The 20,065-nt window shown below is 41.1% G+C and overlaps 1 long non-coding RNA gene and 1 other non-coding gene across 2 annotated transcripts; both read right to left on the bottom strand.

Moving 5' to 3' along the window:
• Window positions 1-503: 503 nt before the first annotated feature.
• Window positions 504-17,809, bottom strand: LOC139179494 (uncharacterized). The gene is made up of 2 exons (XR_011563860.1): window positions 17,325-17,809; window positions 504-2,171 (listed from the first exon to the last, which is right to left on the bottom strand). It is a non-coding gene; the product is annotated as an uncharacterized lncRNA (long non-coding RNA).
• LOC139179530 (U6 spliceosomal RNA) lies at window positions 9,235-9,341 on the bottom strand. Its single transcript, XR_011563898.1, has one exon. It is a non-coding gene; the product is annotated as a U6 spliceosomal RNA (small nuclear RNA).
• Window positions 17,810-20,065: the final 2,256 nt, after the last annotated feature.

Consider the following 20,065-nt stretch of genomic DNA (forward strand, 5'->3'; position numbering starts at 1 on the left):
CCGTCAGAACTGCCATGAGGACCTTCTCTGTAAAGATAACAGTACCTGCCTAATTCTTAGAATGAGGCTTCTTGGAAAGACTAAATGAGGTGATATTTTATGATACCTGGAACGCAGTAAACGCTCCACATATGACTAGTATCAAATGAAAAGAAGCCTACGAAATTACTTTGAAACTGCAACACGGTACAAAAACACCACCAATTTTGAAAGCAGCACAATATATTCAATAGGGGATGTTTTATATTTTATCAGAGGTTTGGCCATATCTCCTTAACATCATTTAACTTCAAAGCATCTAGTGCGGTGTTTTGCTACTGGGCAGATGCTTAAAATCTTCTCCCTGACTTTCAAGAATCAGTAATACCAGGCCTTGGCACCCTACGGATATTGGCAAGCATAAATGCTTCTGTAATACTCTGACAAAGAGATTTTTTTTCTGGATTAGAGTACCAAAGGAGAGGGGAAACTACATTTCTCTGATCCATATGAAAAGTCACCCAAAGATTTCAAATGTATTTTTATTGGTCTGAATATATTCCAATCAAGTTTTTTCTAATCATCTGCTATCTCAGGGTCCTGGTGTATGTGCACCCATTTCCCCTTACATTTTATTAAATGAAGGATCAAGGATTACATCTATCCTGTGCTCCAGATTTTTAATGGAAACAAAATCCTCTGAGGATTATCTTAAATCCGGGTAATATTCTTAAGTGGGACCTGAACGCAGCCTAATAGTTGCAAGGTTAGAAACCCATCTCTCTGTCTCCTTAAAGTGACTCTGTGAACTCAGATCCCTGGGTCACTGAACCACTTCAATACTGGCATATGTATTATGAGGAAATACACAGATCAGAATTCAAAAAACATTCAAACATAATGCCAGAACAGGATGATCAATCCAACTCCATCAATCCAATCCATTTCATTTAATCTCACCTTTAAACAGCCCTAAACTCTGTATTCCCTTCCTGTGAGTAAGGCTAACTTTCGCCTTCACCCCTCCTCTCCTTCTCTTTATCTATTTGTACCCCCACTCTGAATTAGCCTTCTTGCGCTAGGACCATCACAAATCTTGCCTCCTAAATATGCCTTCTTCCCTGTCCTGACTTAGCTCACGTGTGTACGTGCTCAGTCGCTTCAGTCGTGTTTGCCTCTTTGTGACCCCATGGACTGTAGCCCGCCAGGCTACTCTGTCCACGGAATTCTCCAGGTAAGAATATGGAGTGGGCTGCCTTCTCCTCCCCCAGGGGATCGCCCAACCCAGGGATGGAGCCCACGACTCCTATGTCTCCTGCATTGGCAGGTGGGTTCCTTACCATTAGCGCCACCTGAGAAGCCCTCTGCGTGCCTTCCTAATGAATATTATTTTCTAGAACCCATCCCCCTTTGTGACACTTGGAATGTCCCCTCCCCCTGCACCCTCTGTAAATGACCACCCCAGAGGCCAGGCCAGGCACTCTGCTCAGCACTGGCTCCCCTCCACGGGACTGAGCCCAAGGCACGCGGAGCCACTGGGCATCATGGAAACAACTCTAATAGTTCTATGAGAACTCCCCAACACACTGAGCTGCATTTGGCGTTTGACTAACAGGTTTCCATTTCACAGAGGAAATATACCACAGAATTTTAAAAATCATTCCCATTATAAAATGTTGTTTCTTCACATTAATGATCTACATTGATATCACTCTGAAAGACTTGTAAAGTCCACTCCGTTTGGGACACAGACTTCCATAGATTCCAGCAGTGATGCCTTAACTTGGCTTTTGTTTGGAACTTGAAAGCGCCCTTGGCAGGCTCCATTCCCTCCGCGGGGGAACAATGCAATCGAAGTACCCGTGCTAAAGTCTCGGGTGGTGTTGTTGTTCAGTCACTCGGTCGTGTCCGACTCTTGCAACCCCATGAACTGCAGCACGTGAGGCTGCCCTGTCCTTCACTGCCTCCCGGAGTTTGCTCAAACTCACGTCCATTGTGACCACGATGCCATCCAACTGTCTCATCCTCCGTTGCCTCCTGCCCTCAATCTTTCCCAGCATCGGGGTCTTTTCCAATGAGTCCGCTCTTCGTATCAGAGCCTTTATCGGAGCTTCAGCATCAGTCTCGGTGGTGGGTTATATATGCCTTTTCAGTGTGGCATCGCTTTCTCACAAGGTCTTTGGTGGCTGAACCTAAACAAATGAAGAGAGATGGAAATTTCAGATGCCCTGGTGAGCCAAGAAGAGAGTAATTGTGAGCAAAAGTTTCAACAACCATCAGTCCTTCATATCATACCATGTAGATGGTCACTTTTCTGTCAAGTATATTCTGCATTAATTTTAAAATGTTTAGGGACTTCTCTGGCTAAGACCCTCAGCTCCCAAAGAGGGGGGCCCAGGTTCGATCCCTGGTCCGGGAACTAGATCCCACATGATGCAACTCAGACCCAGCACAGCCAAATAAATAAATATTAAAAAGTAAAATAAAAGTGTTTAGATATTGACTATTCCTAGTCTTGTCCCTGATCAATAAGCCGTGAGCCCTTAGACAACTTAGATTTTCTGTAACCTGTAACCTGTCGTTGCTGTTGTTCAGCTGCTAAGTCACGTCTGCCTCTTTGTGACCCCATGGACTGCAGCATGCCAGGCTCCTCTGTCCTCTCACGAACAGTGAGTTGGTGATGCTATCTCACCAGCTCATCCTCTGCTGCCCCCTTCTACTTTTGCCTTCAGTCTTTTCCAGCATCAGGGTTTTTCCAATGAGTTGGCTCTTGGCCAAAGTATTGGAACTTCAGCTTCAGCATCAAGTCTTCCAAAGAATATTCAGGGTTAATTTCCTTTAGGATTTTCTGAAACCTACATACTTCATATGTAAGATGGGGATAATAAAATTTTCCTTCCTAATGCAGAAAGCTAGGAGGAAGTATAACTCTCTTATTTTGTACATGAAAACAGACACTGAGGATAAGTGACTTCATGGCATAAAGTTGGTAAAAGGGGCAGGGCTAGAACCTATAATTCTAGGCTCAAATCTCTACCTAGTCTTATATTTATTCGAACACAGCAAGATATAAAATCATATGAAATAACTTGATTATAATCCTATTTGACAAAAAGATACAAATGAGGTATGAAGAGGTTTAATGGGGTTTAATGGCAGAACTTTGGTTACAACCCAGGCATGCAAAAGTCTAAGCCAGAGTCTTTCTATACTGTCCATCAAACTGCTATAACTTGACTTCATTTTTCTGATTGAAGAAATAAATGTAAACTTGCCCCCACATAGGTATATATTGGTGTAGCCAATATTCTAGAATGTGAAGCTTGAAATCTATTTCAATGATTTCTTCCAGTATTGTTTTAGTCCTTCCCCTTTATTTGACAATTTCCTGTCTTTCTGCACTATCTTGAGATGGATACCTATTTTTTAATTAAAGCGTGGTTGGTTTAAAATATTATATTAGCTTCAGGTGTACACCATAGTGATTCAATATTTTTATAGATTATATTTCATTTAAAGTTATTATCAACGATTCCCTGTGCTGTACAATATATGCTGCTGTGCTGTGCTGAGTCGCTCAACCACGTCTGATTCTTTTTGACCCTCTGGACTGTAGCCACCAGCTTTCTCTGAAGAATACTGCAGTGGGTTTCCATTTCCTCCTCCAGGGGATCTTCCTGACCCAGGGATGGAAACTGCATTTCCTGCACTGGCAGGCAGATTCTTTATCACTGAGCCACCTGGGAAACCTGCGCAATATATACTTACAGCTTATTTGTCTTATACATTAAGTAGCTTGCATCTCTGAGTCCCCTACCCCTATCTTCTGCCTCCCCCATCCCTCTTCCCACTGGTAACTGCTAGTTTGTTTTCTGTGAGTCTGCTTCTGTTTTGTTATATTCACCATTTTATTTAGATTCCACATATATGTGATTAACACACACTGTTTACCTTTCTTTCACTTATTTCACTAAGCACAATACCCTCCAGGCCCATTCATGTTGTTGCAAATGGCAAAATTCATTCTGTTTTAATGGCTGAGGAATATTTCAACGTATATGTTCACCACTTCTTCTTTACTCACTCATCTTCTGATGGACACTTAGGTTGCTTCCATATCTTGGCTATTTTAAATAAGGCTTCTATGAACATGAGGATGCATATATCTTTTTGAATAAGGGTTACTCTTCATATATATATATATATACACACACACACACACACACACACATATACACACACATGGAGGAGTGGAATTACTGGGTCTTAAAGGAATGGCAATCCACTCCAATACTCTTGTCTGGAAAATCCCATGGACAGAGAAGCCTGGTAGGCTACAGTCCATGGGGTTGCAAAGAATCGGACACGACTGAGGAACTTCACTTCACTATGGTAGTTCTATTTTTAATTTTTTTAAGATTTTTTTGAGGTGGACCATTTTTTTTAAAGTCTCCATTGAATACACTGCAACACTGCTTCCCAGCTCCCTGACCAGGGGTCGAGCCTGCCTTCCCTCCACTGGAAGGCAAACTCGAAACCACTGGGCCACAGGCTGCCCTGTCCTTCACTGTCTCCCAGAGTTTGCTCAAACTCCGGGAGACAGTTTTAGTTTCTTGAGGAACTTCGATACTACTCTACATAACGGCCACACCAGTTTACATTCCCATCAGCATTGTATTAGGGCTCCCTTTTCTCCACATCCTCACCAACTTTTGTTATTTGTAGATTATTTGATGATAGCCATCCTAACAGGCATGAAGGGATATCTACTTGTAATCCTTATGATTCTGACTTGCATTCCCCTGATAATCAGCAACAATGCTGAGCATCTTTTCATGTGCTTATTGGCCATCTATATGTCTTCTTTGGGGGAAAAAAAATGTCTATTTGGGTCTTCTGTCCATTCAAATTGTTTTGCTTAAGGGTTTTAATTTTCTGATATTTCAGTGTATGAGCTGTTTATATATTTTGCATTTTAACCCTTATTGGATATGTCGTTTGCAAATATTTCCTCCCACTCAGGAGCTGTCTTTTTGTTTTGTCAGTGGTTTCCCTGCTCTGCAAAGCTTTTAAATAGGTCCCATTTGTGGAGACTGATCCAAAAGTAATATTCCTAAACTATGTCCAAAAGTGTTCTGCCTATGTTCTCTCTTAGGAGTGTTATAGTTTCTGGGCTTACATTTAGGTCTTTGATCCATTTTGTTTATTTTTGTATGGTATAAGAAAATGTTTTCATTTCATTCTTTCATATCTAGCTGTCCAGTTTTCCCAGCACCACTTATTGAAGAAGCTGTCTTTTCCCAACTGTATATTCGTGCCCTCTTTGTCTTTCAGTGTATGCGTGCATGCTCAGTCACGTCCGACTCTTTTCATGGACTGTAGCCCACCAGGCTCCTCTGTCCATTGGATTTCCCAGGCAAGAATACTGGAGTGGGTTGCCATTTCCTCCTCCAGGGGATCTTCCTGACCCCGGGATCAGACCTGCATCTCCTCTGCCTCCTGCACTGCAGGCGGATTGTGGATTCTTCACCACTAAGCTACCAGGGAAATCATGTAGCAGTGCAGCATATGTGCACGGGTCTGCTTCCAGGCTCTCTATTCTGTCCCATTGATCTGTGTGTCCGTTTTTGTTTCAGTACAATACTGTTTTGATGACCATAGCTCTGCAGTATAGTCCGAAGCCAGAAAGTGTGGTCGCTCCAAACTTCGTCCTTTTTTCTCAAGATTGTTTTTGCTATTTGGAGTCATCTGTGGTTCTATATAAATCTTAGGGTTATTTGTTCTCATGCTCACGCTCTGTCTCTCAGTCAAGTTCTAGTTATGTGAAAAATGTCATGGGTATCTTGATAAGGATTGCATTCAATATGTACACTGCTTTGGTTGATAGGAATTTTTGACAATACTAATTCTTCCAAACCATGAACATGTGATATCTATCCATTTCTTTGTATCACCTTCAATTTCCCTTATCAGTATTTCATAGTTTTCATAGGACATCTCTTTCACTTCCTTGGTTAAGTTTATTCTTGGGTGTTTCACTCTTTGTGAAACAATTTAGAACAGGGTCATTTTCTTGCTTTCTCTTCCTGCTGATTTATAAGTTTATAGGAAAGAAACAGATTTCTGTGTATTAATCTTCAGTAATTAATTAATTACTGAATTCCTTTGCTAGTGCTAATAGTTTTTTGGTGGTGACTTTTGGGTTTTCTATCTTCAGGATCATGTCATCTGAGAATAGTGATAATTCTATTTCTTCCCTTCTAATTTAGATGCCTTTTCTTTCTCCTGTCAGTTTGCTTTGGCTAGGACTCCCAAAAACAGTGTTAAATGGAAGTGGCAAGACTGGGCATCCTTGTCTTTTTCCTGATTTTAGAGAAAATCTTTTCAGCTTTTCATATAAAATATGTTTGCTGTGGGTGTGTCATAAATGGCCTTTATTATGTTGAGATATATTTGCTGTGGAACAACTTGGTAAGAGTTTTTACCATGAATGGATGTTGAATTTTGTCAAACGCTTTTCCTGTATCTTTTGAGATGATCATGTGATTTTTATCCTTCATTTTGTTAACATGGTGTACCACATTGATTTGCCAATAATGAAAGAATCTTGCATTCTTAGAATAAACCACTCTTTATCATGGTATGATCCTTTTTATATATGGTTGAATTTCACTTGCTAACATTTTGTTGATCATTTTTGCATCTGTATTCATTAGAGATTTTGGCTTGTAAAAAACATTTCTCTTCATAATGTCTTTGGTTTTGGCATCAAAGTTATGGTGACCTCAGAGAAAGAATTTGGGAGTGTTCTCTCCTCTTCAGATTTTTTAATAGCTTGAGAAAGATAGGTATTAGCTCTGCTTTATAATTGTGGTAGAATTCTCTTATGAAAATGTCCAATACATACAATCTTGGAGTAGTGTTTGCTGGGAATTTTTTTATTGCTGATTAAATTTAACTACCAGTAATCAATCTATTCAGATTACCCATTTCTTCTTGAGTCAGTCTTGGAAGATTGTATGTTTCTGGAAGTTTATCCATTTCTTCTAAGTTGTCCAATTTGTTAGCATATAACTAATTTTCATGATTTCTTGTACCTCTGTGATATCAGTTGTAATTTATCCTCTTCCATTTCTTAGTTTTTATATTTAGGTCCTCCCTCTCTTTTTCTTAATAAGCCTGGCTAAAGGTTTGTCAACTTTGCTCATCCTTTAAAAAAGAAAACAGCTCTTGGATTCACTGATATTTTCTTTTGGGGAATCTCTTTATTTCCTTTCTGATCTTTATTATTTTCTTCCTTTTGCTGACTCCAGGCTTTGTCATTCTTTTTCTAATTCCTTTGGATCAAGGTTTAACACAGGTCTAACACAATTCCTATCAAAATCCCATCAAGATTTCTTATAGAGATAGATAAAATTATCCTAAAATGTATATGGAAAGACAAAAGAATGAAAATATCTAAAATATTTTTAAAAAGAAAGACAAAGGAGAAGGAATTAGCCTATCTGATTTCCAGACTTATTATATAGTTACAGTAACTGAGACTATGTAGTATCAGTGGAGAGACAGACACATAACTCAATGAACTAGAATAGAGAACTCAGAAGCAGACCCACATATCTATGCCCAACTGATTTTTTACAAAGGCGTAAATGTAATTCAGTGGAGGAAAAATAGTCTTTTCAATGAATGAAGCTGAACTAATTGGGTGTACACAGGCAAATAAACAAAAAGAAAAAGAACTTTGTTCTAACCCTCACTCATTTGCAAAAATTAACACAAAATGGATCTTGGACTTAAATGTTAGATGTAAAACTATAAAACTTTAGAAAAATTAAATATGAGACAATTGATCTAGGGCTAGGCAAAGCATTCTTAGCCTTGAAATCAAAAGTATGGTACACAAAAAGAAAAATTTATAAATTGGACTTTACCAAAATTTGTATTTGCTCTGTGAAAGGTCCTACTTACCAGAGTGAAAAGGCAAGGTCCAGACTGAGAAAATATTTACTAACCACCTATCTGACAAAGAACAACTATCTAGGATATAAAAAGAATTCTCAAAACTCAACAGTAAAAGATAATCCAATTGGAAAATGGGCAAAATATATGAACAGACATTTCATTGATGTGTATACCGATGGCACGTAAACACATGAAAAGATCTTCCACATCACTAGCCACTAAGGAAATCCAAATTAAAACCATAATGAAACATCACTACACAAATATTTACAATACTTAAGCTGATAAAGATGTATAGAAACTCACTCACTCAATACATTGCTGGTGGGAAACAAAGCTGTACAGTCACTCTGGGGAAAAGTCTGCAGTTTCTTTTCTAAAAGATCAGCAAGATGGCAAAATAGGACATTTCCAGCCTTCATTCTTTCACAGAAACACACTGTCCAGAACATACCACATGTTAGGGCACGAAACAAATTTGAGAATACTGAGAGAATTCCAAGTGTCTTTTCCAGTTACAATGGAATGAAACTGGAAAAATTAACAAGCACATGGAAATTAAACAACACATTCTTTTAAAAAGCTATTGGGTTTAAGAAGAAATCAAATTAGAAAATATCTCAAGGCAAATGAAAATAAAAATACAACATACCAAAACTAATGAGACGCAGAAAAAACAGTACAGAAGGTACAGTTGATAGCAATAAATACTTGCACTGAAAAACAAGAAAGATCTCAAATAAACAATCTCAATTTACACCTCAGGGAAGAAACTAAGCCCAAAATTAGCAGAAAGAAGGAACATTTCCAAGAATGGATAACTAAGGAACTAACAAATATTAGGGCATAAATAAATGCTAGAGAACAGATAAACATTTTTTTAATTGATAACACTAAGAGTTGATTTTTTTTTAATTTTATTTTATTTTTAAACTTCACATAATTGTATTAGTTTTGCCAAATATCAAAATGAATCCGCCACAGGTATACATGTGTTCCCCATCCTGAACCCTTCTCCCTCCTCCCTCCCCATACCATCCCTCTGGGTCGTCCCAGTGCACTAGCCCCAAGCATCCAGTATCGTGCATCGAACCTGGACTGGCAACTCGTTTCTTACATGATATTTTATGTGTTTCAATGTCATTCTCCCAAATCTTCCCACCCTCTCCCTCTCCCACAGAGTCCGTAAGACTGTTCTATACATCAGTGTCTCTTCTGCTGTCTCGTACACCGGGTTATTATTACCATCTTTCTAAATTCCATATATATGCGTTAGTATACTGTATTGATAAAAATATGGAACGCTTCACGAATTTGCGTGTCATCCTTGCGCAGGGGCCATGCTAATCTTCTCTGTATCGTTCCAATTTTAGTATATGTGCTGCTGAAGCGAGCACTAAGAGTTAATTTTTGAAAAATAAAATAAAATCAACAAACCCTTCACTAGGCTAGGGGGTAAAAAAAAGAGAGAAGACACAAATAAATAAAATCAGAAATAAAAGAGGAGACATTACAACTAATCTCACAGAAATAAAGAGGCTCATAAAAGACTATTATGAACAATCATATGCCAATAAATTGGACAACCTAAACACATACAATCCTATGCCAAAAAACTGGACAGTCTAGACACAACCTACCAAGATTGGGTCAAGGAGAAACAGAGACTCTGCACATACCAATAACGAATGAAAAAAACCAAAGGAATGGTTTTAAAACTTCCAACGTAGCAACAGACCAGCATCAAATGACTTCGTGGGTGAATTTTACCAAACATTTATAAAGAACACCAACCTTCCTTAAATGCTTCCTGAAATTAGAATAAACAGTTTCAAACTAATTCTATGAAGTTAGTCTGAAACCAAAGCCAGACAAAAGATATCGCAAGAGAAAAAAACTACAGATCAGTGCCCTCCTGAACACAGATACAAAGATCCTCAAAAAACAAAAAAATACCACAAACTCATTACAACAGCATATATCATTCACCATGACTAAGTAAAATGTATCTTTGTGATACAAGAATGATTCAATACATACAAATCAATCAACGTTATACCGTATTAACAGGATAAAGGATTAAAATCACATGAATCATCACAATGGATCATAAAAACCATTTCCCGATATTTACATCTTTTCACAATTAAAAACTCTCAACAAGAGGTTTGACAGAAAACAAAATTCTGTAAAGCAATTATCCTTCAATTTTAAAAAAACTCTCAGCAAATTAAGTATAGAAGAAACTTACTTTAATACAATAAAAGCCCACAGCAAACATCATGCTCAACAATGAAAAACCAAAAGATTTCCTTCTAAGATCCAGAACAAGGCAAGGATGCCCACTCTTACCTCTCCTTTTCAACACAGTACTGGAAGTCCTAGCAAGAGAAACTATTCCAACAAAAAGAAATAAAAGCCACTCAAATCAGAAAGAAAGAAGTGGAATTACCCCTGTTTAAAGCTGACATGATGCCATATGTAGAAACTGTAAAGACTCTACAAAAACTACGGAATAAGCAAATGCAGTAAAGCTACAAGATGTAAAATCAACATATAAAAAACTGTGTTTCTATATACTAACAACAACCTACCTGAAAAAGAAATGAAAATAATTCCATTTATAGTAGCATCCAAAATAAGAAAAAGCTTAGGAATAAGCTTAACAAAAGAACAGAAACACCTGTAGACTGAAAACAACAAAACAATGACAAAAGGAAAAAGACACAAATAAATTGGAAGGACATCTCATGTTCATGCATTGGAAGAATTAATACTGTTAAAATGTCAACACTTTCCAAAGTGATCTGTGGATTCAACACAGTTCCTATCAAAATATCAATGGCACTTTTATTGAAATACAAAAAACCATCCTAAAATTCATTTAGAACCATGAAAGACCCCAAATGGCCAAAGCAATTTGGAGCAAATACAATAAAGCTGGAGGTATGGCACTCTTTGACTTCAAAACCTTTACATACCAAGTACACACAGACAACTCCTAAATTTTTATCTCTAGCCTCAACTTCTCACCTGAACACCTGACTCATAACCCAATTGCCTACCCACTATCCCTTCTTGAATCCTAACAGACATCTACTTAACGTGTCCAAACACATGATAAGCCCCTTCACCTTGTTCCTCTCCTCATCTTCCCCACCTTTCTTAGAATTCTTTGATAAACGTTTCAAAACACGGCTGCAGATTCTTTGTTGCTCCAGCGTCCCTTCCTCTATGAATGAGTCCATGAATAACTCTAGGCATAGACAATGGAGGAAGTGACATGATGTGAGTTTTGAGACTAGGTCATAAAGACCCGGCAGTTTCTTCCAGGTTCTTCTCCTGGAACGTTCACCCTCAGGGACTGCTCCCTCTCAAAACCCAGCCATTATGCTGCAAGAGGCCCAGTTCAACAGAGATATTTTTTTAAAAAAAGGTTGTTGTTTTAATTCACCACTTGGGTGGGGGAGGAGATTTGCAGTAATAGAGAACCGGACTTGATGGTAGCTTTATTCTTTCAATTATTCAGAACGAAAACTTTGAAGGCGTGCTTGACTCCTTTCTTTCTTTCACATTCCACGTCCAATGCCTCAACACGTTCTGTCCGGTTTCTCTTCAAAATACGTCTAAAATCTGACCAATTCCCACTACGTAGTCTGTAAGACGGTTCTCTAAAGTCCTATCTTGAAAACCACAGAAACTGATGCAGGCTAACTTTTGCGAACAAATGAAGTGAAAGGAAATCAGATGGCTCACAGAACAGACCCAAAGGGATGAGAACCAGGTCCAGAAAATGGTCTGAAATCAGGGACGTTTAGAAAAAGGAATCATAGCCAAAGAACCAGTTGACGCTGCTGGACAGAACGCACCAGCTTCACCAGCGTGAATTCTAGGCTGTCCCAGCCTCTGTTCTTCGGTGTCTTACTTTGAGGAATGCGTATCTTATTGACTGAGTTTGGTTGATGTTCCTGAGCCCCACCTGCCAGGGGACTGCTGGGGGAAGAATAGGGAGAGTCTGGGCATTCGGGCTTTCATGAGAAGGAATTAGAGGGACTTGCCTGGTAGTCCAGTGGCTAAGACTCCACACTCCCAAGGCAGGCAGGGGGCCCAGGTTTGATCCCGTCAAGGGAAATAGAACCCACGTGCTGCAACCAAGAGTTCGCATGCCACAATTAAAGATTTCACACGCCGCAACTAAGACCCAGTGCAGCCAAATAAAACATTTTTTAATTTTAATAAATATTAAAAAGAAGAAATTGGAGACCAATCTCCCATAAAATTCATTTCACAATGCCTTCTCCACACATAAAAAGTGGCTACAAATTCTGAGCAGCCAGCTAAAAGGAAAGCCGAAGATAAAGTCTGGATGAGAAGATACACTTTGTATGGTGAACAACAGGTCCTTAATATATGGTAATACGATGGAAAAATACGTAGATTCTGAATTACAGCCTTGGATTCAAGTCCTGTTCTACCACTTACTGGATGTGTGACCCTAACAGAGTCACTTAACTCCCTGGAGACTCCACTTTTCCATCTTTAATGGGAACAATAATATCTGCCTTGCCTATCCGACAGGTTGTTTTGAGGATGGAATTACTATGTGAGCGTGTTAAGGATACTACTTCCATCTCATTCGTCTTGCCCAGCCGAGGGCCAGCCTGGAGTAGGTGTTCCATAAATGTCTACAGGATGAGTAATAGCAACAGAAATGATTTGTAAAATGAAAGCCATTAATTAATGGATCCCACTAAATCCTCCTCCCAGGCCAGCAAAGTGTGATACCGTCACCCGCTGCCCGTCTTAAGTAATATCAAATATGCTTCGGAGGAGACCTTTGACACAGATCATTTTTGCCACTAACCTCTTCATAAAATAAATATGGAAATGGCAGAGCAACTTACCATTTCATTATCTAGGATAAATTTGGCTTGTAAAGCAATTTCCTTCTGTGACAAGGTTTAGGGACTCAATAATTGTTCCGAGAATCATTCTAGCCTACGTTAGTAAAGTGGCTTATTGTTTAGATTTCTGACCAATGGGTTCAAGCAACTCTGAAAAAACAAGAACTATCTAATTATAAGGTAAGTAATAACAATCCTTTAAGGAAATCATTTGGAAATAGATGGCTTAGAATTGAACATTTTTTCACATACTTGAAAGGTGTTAGCAGCAAAAAAGCATATACTGCATACCCCCAACAGGGTCTGGAAAAGCACCTGGTAATTAAACACACTACTATTTCTGCAGAGATATGTATGAACGTTCATTCCAAGTGGGATAAAGACCGAGATATCTCACCTCCGTTCAGTTAAGGCAGTTTCAACATGAGATTCGAAAAACTTGATTTTCAGAGCTTTTTTTGGATTTAAAAAATGCAGACAAGAAATAATGAATCCATTTTCATCAACAAAGACCTACTGTGTCGTGCAGGAACTCTGCTCGATGTCACGTGGCAACCTGGATGGGAGGGGAGTTCGTGGAGAATGAACATGTGTACATATATACGGCTGAGTCCCTTTGATGCTCACCTGAAACCATCACAACATGGCTAACCAGCTATACTGCAGTACAAAATAAAAAGCTTAAAGAAAAAAGAAATAACGAGGTTGTGTTTTCTATAAATAAGAGATTGTTTTCACAGAGCTTCTAGACAGAAAATGCTCTACCATGTCCATTTGAAGTTCCTACAAGCTTGAATATTAAATCTATCTCTTAAATTCATCTACATGTAAAATCACTTTCACAATATTTTAAAATAATTGAGAAGATTCTCAAATTCAACCAGAAAGATCACTTATTTCAACCTGATGCCTAATTCAGCTGATCCGTACTATAGCATCCTAGCCAGATGGTCACTCAGCCTTTGCCGAGTACTCATGTGGATAAACGATTCACTTTTCATGCAGTAACCTGCTGTACTCTCAAGCAACCTTAATTATTAGAATCAAAGTCAACTCCCCTGACACTTTTACCCTTTGGTCCCAACTCTGCCCTGGGGATCAGCAAAAACTACTCTCCCCCAACTCTGCCGCATGACAGCTAGGCAAATATTTGAAGTGGCAATCATACCATTCACCTCTTCTCCAGCCTAAACATTTGCTCGAACTCTTCCCCATAAAGCATGGTTTCCTCTTCCCTCACACCCTGAGAGCCCACGGTAATCTTTAACTTGTCAATATCTGTATTAAAATGAGGTAGGTAGAGCGAGACAAGCCTCTAGCCCAGAATACAGGGAAACTGCTACCTTCTTTGTAAGCTATATACCACATTTCTATTAGTTCAGCCCAAAATTACATTAGCTGCTTATGGAGCATAATATGTTTATATCATTTTGCACTTAGAGTAAACTAACACCTCTATTTTTGCACATGCATTGTTGTGGCAATCCAGGAATCTCTTTTGATTTCTATTTTCAGCCTCAATAAAGGGATTTTATATCAGTCTGTGTTTGATTAAACGATACTGGTTTTCATTCCAACATTCATATTTCACTTTGAATCTTGATTTTGTCTTTCAGTATATTAGATATGACTGCTAGCTCTCTGTCACCTACAGATTTGATGAGCAGATCTTCTAACCTTCAGTAAAGACTTCAAAAAAATAATGAACAAGGTAGGATCAAGAGCCCTGTGTCGTACTACGAGACACTTCCCTCCTTGTGCTTACTATCTAAAACAGCCAGTGAACCTCATACACAAATAATACCAAACGAGAAAACAAGTACTAAATGAGCAGCAAGAAAAACAGAGGCTATACTGGGAAGAAGATAACACAGAACAATCAGACAGGGTTCTAAAACTTTAGTTTTAGAATTTCCAAGACAAGTTGGTCTACAAAAGGGCACTTTAAAAACATGCCATTCCTTCCTGAAATGTACATACATACGTATGTGCTAGGGTTGTAACATAAAAATCCATTTCTCACTGTGGATATCACCCAGAAAGTTTACAAACACCGTGTTAAAGGTTGGTATGATCTAAAGTGTCCTAGGGAGAGTACACCAAGGGAAAAAATTTTACCCTGTCATGGATCAATAGACTCCTATAGATGTAACTTTTTCCACTGCCCACTTCACTCCACCTACCCTACCCCAACTCCACTCACTACTGCATGTAACCCCAGCATACAGAAATCAATATTTTAAGCATACAGATAATATATATATACATAATTATGATCGATTGGTTTTCCAAGGGATTACTCACTTTTAAAACGAGTCCACCCAGACGTTCATTTACAAGGTAAGTGACCCTGGTTTAATATGCTTATTTGATTGACACCCAATTGTTTTCAGAATACCAAGAATACAAAATATGCAGGGTTGCTACTGTTTGCTCACATTGTGTAACAAGCCTAAGGTTAAACATGACCCTTGAAACTGTCCCCACATTTCTCCCTTCAGGACACTTTGATGATATAGTAAATATCACTATGGTTCCACTTTGAGAAAACAGGGCTTAAGCAATTTTTTCACATAAAATTTAAAAGTCCCTTCAGAAAAAAAAATTCCCTCAATCTGAAATGTGTAACAAATTCTAAAAAATGACATAATTCTGAAGCAATTTTGGTCTCATGAATCACTAAATTCTGACAGTTTCTATTCTCTTGTTCTCTGTTTTCTGTTTCTGCTGACTTTCCTGGTCTGTAAATTAGTCACAGATAGGAACCAAAAAACCCAGAACCCACTCACTGAATTACGTCACTTGGAATTAGAACTACAAGAAAATTCATTTTTGAAAAAGAGAATCTTGAAAGCGTTTGGAATATGAAGTTCATCATTACAAAGTTATCCCCCATTTATGTCCCAATATTTAAGTTACAATATCTTAAAAAGGCAAGTTCTTGTTGATGAAAGAGTGAAGTAAAAAAAAAAAAATTTTTTTTTAACTAAACTAGGGTTAGTCATTATTTCCCCAAGTATGTCATGATACAGTATTAATTACCATGATGAGTGTATCACTTACGTAATGGGCAATTTAATTAAGTAATAATTCTTAAAAAAGAGAAGTTTAGATTAAAAGCTGGGGGAGGAAAACTAAAGTATGAGGGAAAAAAGGAAGTAAAAATAATTCCAAAACTCAGATATGCAAGTAGCTTTAAAAAAGAAGTATAAAAATGGCAACTGAAATTTCAGATATGAGCTGACATTCTCCTAGTTCAAGGGGGTGAACGCAGTTCACTGGGAACAGCATCTGCAAAGCAAAACTGTCCTCCCAGAACACAAAATCCTTGCCTTATTCATATGTATGAATCTAAGCAACCTTAGTGTGTTGGTAAACTCCTAAAAATGTTTCCACTCACCCCCATCTCTGTTTTACTGGAGGTTTAAATTCACTCTAATTCACTGCCTTCCCAACAAGTCTTCTACTTAAAAAAAAAAAAAAAAAAAGAGGGAGCAAGACATGCTAAAAACTGCAATGGGATCAAACATCATTGTTTTGTAGCAGACATATATGGAATATTGCTGCTTAAAAGGGTTTTCAGAACTTTCACCAAGCCCAAGATCAACTAAATGGAGAATTTTCAGGATTTTTCCACAATGAAAATTACAAACCATGTTTGGAACCTGGTGTTTCAAAACAGGTGTTTCAAAACAAAACCTGATCTTTCAAAATTATCCTAAGAAATTCCATTATGTTGTCACCAGTTTATATTGATAAGGTAAAGAATTTGACATAATGCATTGCCTTTGGTTGGTTGATATGAACACAATGCCCCCAAACCAGATTTCCCCAGTCTGATAGTTGCAAAACCATTATAAAATCCATTAAACCATCTCAGTAAGCAAGAGAGGAAAGGCCACTTTGTGTTCAGTGACCTATACTCAGCCCATGGATTATGGAGCAGGCAATGTAGTGAGAAGGCCCTTTTTGACTCTATATCTGATCTCCAGGGAGCCAGTGCTCAACTCTTTCCAGGATAAAGTCTGAAGCACACATTCCCTCCAACAAAAGAAGGCAGTTTGGGAAAGAAAGAGAAAAATGAAACAAAGTAAATGAGGAGCTTGATACCTTTGATACTTCTGCTCTATATAGCTTACACACTTTCTGTATAATATGTGATTCCCATAAACGTCCTATAAAAAAGTAATCTCAAAGGTAAGGGAAACCCACGTGGCTTTAAGATGTCCAAAGTAGCAAAACGTGAAATGTAGACGTCAGAGGACTACTCTGGCTGCCGGTGCATTTCCCATATATAAAGGGGTGAGGGTGCTTTTCTACACACTGTCTTCAGACATCCCACCTTTCCACCTTTCTGCATCAGTTAGAACCAAAACGGCTTCTTTAGCATTCATTGTCCACACAACTGGGTCAGCTCCTTTTTTCTGAGGACACACCCTTCTCAAGTTTGTTTGAGACAAAGCAGAGGAAACTGACCTCCACCGCCTGCCCTCGGGGGGCCTCTGCCTTGAGGACTTGTTGCTCCGGCGGTGGCGGCGGGAAGTCCCCCCTGTCCAGCGGCCGAGGCCTGCCCTGTCCCTCAGGAAGCAGCCTGTGCGGGGAGCCGGGGCCGGGCGGAGGGGGCGCCTGGAGCCGGGCGTGCGGGGGCCGGAGGCGCCCCGGGGCCTCCCCTCAGCCTCCTGACCGAGGGAGCCCGCCCGGGGTTGGGAGGCAGCGGGTACCGCTCCCCGCCCCGGCCCAGGCGTCCCCCGCAGACCTTGAGAGAGCATCCGTCCTCGGTCCTGCCTTTTGTCTTCAGTCCCCCTCCTTCTCCTCCGCAGGGCAGGCCCGCAGCGGGCTGGAGCAGGCCGGGCGGCCTAGCGCACGCCCACCCGGGCCCCGCCGGGCCTCGCTCGAGAAGAGGAGCCCGTCTCGGACGGAGGCCTGACCTGGCCGCGTGCTCGGCGGGGGCCTCGGGGGGCCCGACCAGGACGCCCGATCTAGGGCACCCGAGGGCCGGAGCCGATCCCCCACCCCGCCCCGCCCTCTGCCCGCCCGCGCCCCCAGGCTTTCCCCATCCCCTGCTCGTCCCGGGGATCAATAGTGGCCGCTGATTTTCCGCGACAATTGCAGCTGCCTAATTCGTCGGTGAAGAATTAAATCCGAAGCGGCCAGGCCGGCCTTAGCCGGGCCGGGCTTGGCATCGGAGACTAAGGACTCCCCTCCCGGGTCTCGTCAACTTGGGGGCCTGGCTGGGACCTACGAGGGCGCACGGGGTCAGGCCTCGCCGGCTACCACCGCCACGAGAGCGGCCCGAGCCGGGGCCGAGCCCTCCGAGGTGGGCTAAGGAAGTAGGAATTGATGGGGTGGCGGGCGACCTGGGGGAAAAAGAGGACGAGGACGCACGGGGGGCTCCCAGGCCCCTGTTGGCGCTTATTCCTGGTCCCCCCACCTCTCCCAGGCCCCGCGCAGGGCAGCGATCTCGGTTTCCTGCGGACACTCGCCTCTCCTTGACTTTGCGCAGGGAGAGGAAATCCACTCTGGGGAGGCGCTCTGCCTTTGAGAAAGACGGAGAGGAGCAGAGAGAAGCGCCTAGAAACGGCATTGATTTAGACATCAATCCTGGCTGGCTTCCTCCGCCTCCCGAGCTGCGGCTGGGCGCAGGCCCCGGGTCGGGAGGGCAGAACCCGGGCAGCTCGAGGGCGCGGTCCGCCGCGGGCGACCAACCCGCGCCCGCGGCCCCGACGCCGCTCCGCGCAAACGCGGCTTCCCCGTGGCCAACAGGTCTCTCTGCCCCGAGTCAGGTGCGCTGCGGGCATCGCTCTGCCAGGCCCGGCGGCAGGATGCCCTCGGCGCCCGGCGTCTTTCAGAAGCAGCCGAACCACCTGTGCCCGGCCAGGCCCGGCCCGGCGCTGGAGGCAGTGGCCCGCGGGGACCGTGGCCCGTTCCTCGAACGCCCACGGCCGCCCCGGAACCCTGCAGTCGGTCAGAGTTTGCTGTTTTCTGACACGTTTTGGAAGTGAAACAATTCAGAATGTCTCAAAAGTGCCATCGAAGCAATTTTCCCAAAATTAAATGCTCCTGAAATAATCTCGAGTGTGTTTTCTATTCTACTTTTGATAGTATTACTTTGAAAGATCAGCTCAGACTCACTTGGCAATTTAATATCCTTGGAGGCTGATGTCCCAGGAATCTAAAAATATATATGTATCATGTGATTTTTTAAAAAGAAACGGTATGATTCGTGTGAATATTTTAAACCCCTCAGTTGGTTTTTAGTTTTCCAACAGAAATATTACCCTTTTAATCAGACCAACTCTTTTTTTTAAATTCTGTATTTTTTTTTAAATCAGTGGTAGCTAGACGATCTAAATTATATAAAAAGATTTTTAAACGCTCCCATTTTCAAAGAGAGAAGTGCTGGATAGTTGTGTTAATGTCTAAACAATATTGAAAACAGCAATCAAAAAGGGTTATGTCCAGAGCAAATAAATGATCGTTTTAAGAAGGTAATAAATAAAAGCGACGCCCGTGCTTGGTGTCTCAGAACAACTTGAAAACAGGTCCACTTTCAGAGTCCTTTTAAAAATCAACTGCAACTTTTGCCTTCCTTTTCAAAGAACAACAAAAAGATTTCACGCACAAGTTGACCTGAACAAAAGGACCTCACGCCAATTTTTCTTTTTGCGGGCTGACGACTGGAGGAGAGGAGAACTTGAGGTATACTTGGATTGTACTTTGGGAAACCCGCTGTAAAAAGAAAATGCGATCGCAGCTCCACACGGCTTAAAACCGACTTCAGGGCTTTACGGGGAGAGAAAGCACGCGAGAGGAACTTAAGGCCGATGAGAAGAAAATTCGTCGACGCGGTTTTCAGGCTAAAAAGTTGCTCTCTTAAAGCTCAACGTTCTTCTAGGGGGGAAATGCTACGAGGTCATAAGAGTCAGGCTCCCCCCACCCCCCGCCCCTACTCCTCCAGCTAACTAACTAAATAAATAAAATAAGCCTTCTCTGATCTTTGCAGGTTCGAGACTTCAAATTCTCCTTCACTTCTTTATTTCCCCCAAGCATCAGATTATTTCTCCCACCAGCTTCCGAAGTGGTAGGAGCCTCGCAACCAGAATCGGAAAGAGGGGGTGGGGCTCCACTCGAGGTTCTGTTGTGAACCCCGAAGGCAGGACTGTGCCCGGGCAGGGACTGCGGTCCCAGTACCCAGCCCTGGCTACAGTCACCTAGGA

Source organism: Bos indicus, chromosome 24 (assembly GCF_029378745.1).
Source record: "Bos indicus isolate NIAB-ARS_2022 breed Sahiwal x Tharparkar chromosome 24, NIAB-ARS_B.indTharparkar_mat_pri_1.0, whole genome shotgun sequence".
Classification (NCBI taxonomy): Eukaryota; Metazoa; Chordata; class Mammalia; order Artiodactyla; family Bovidae; genus Bos; species Bos indicus.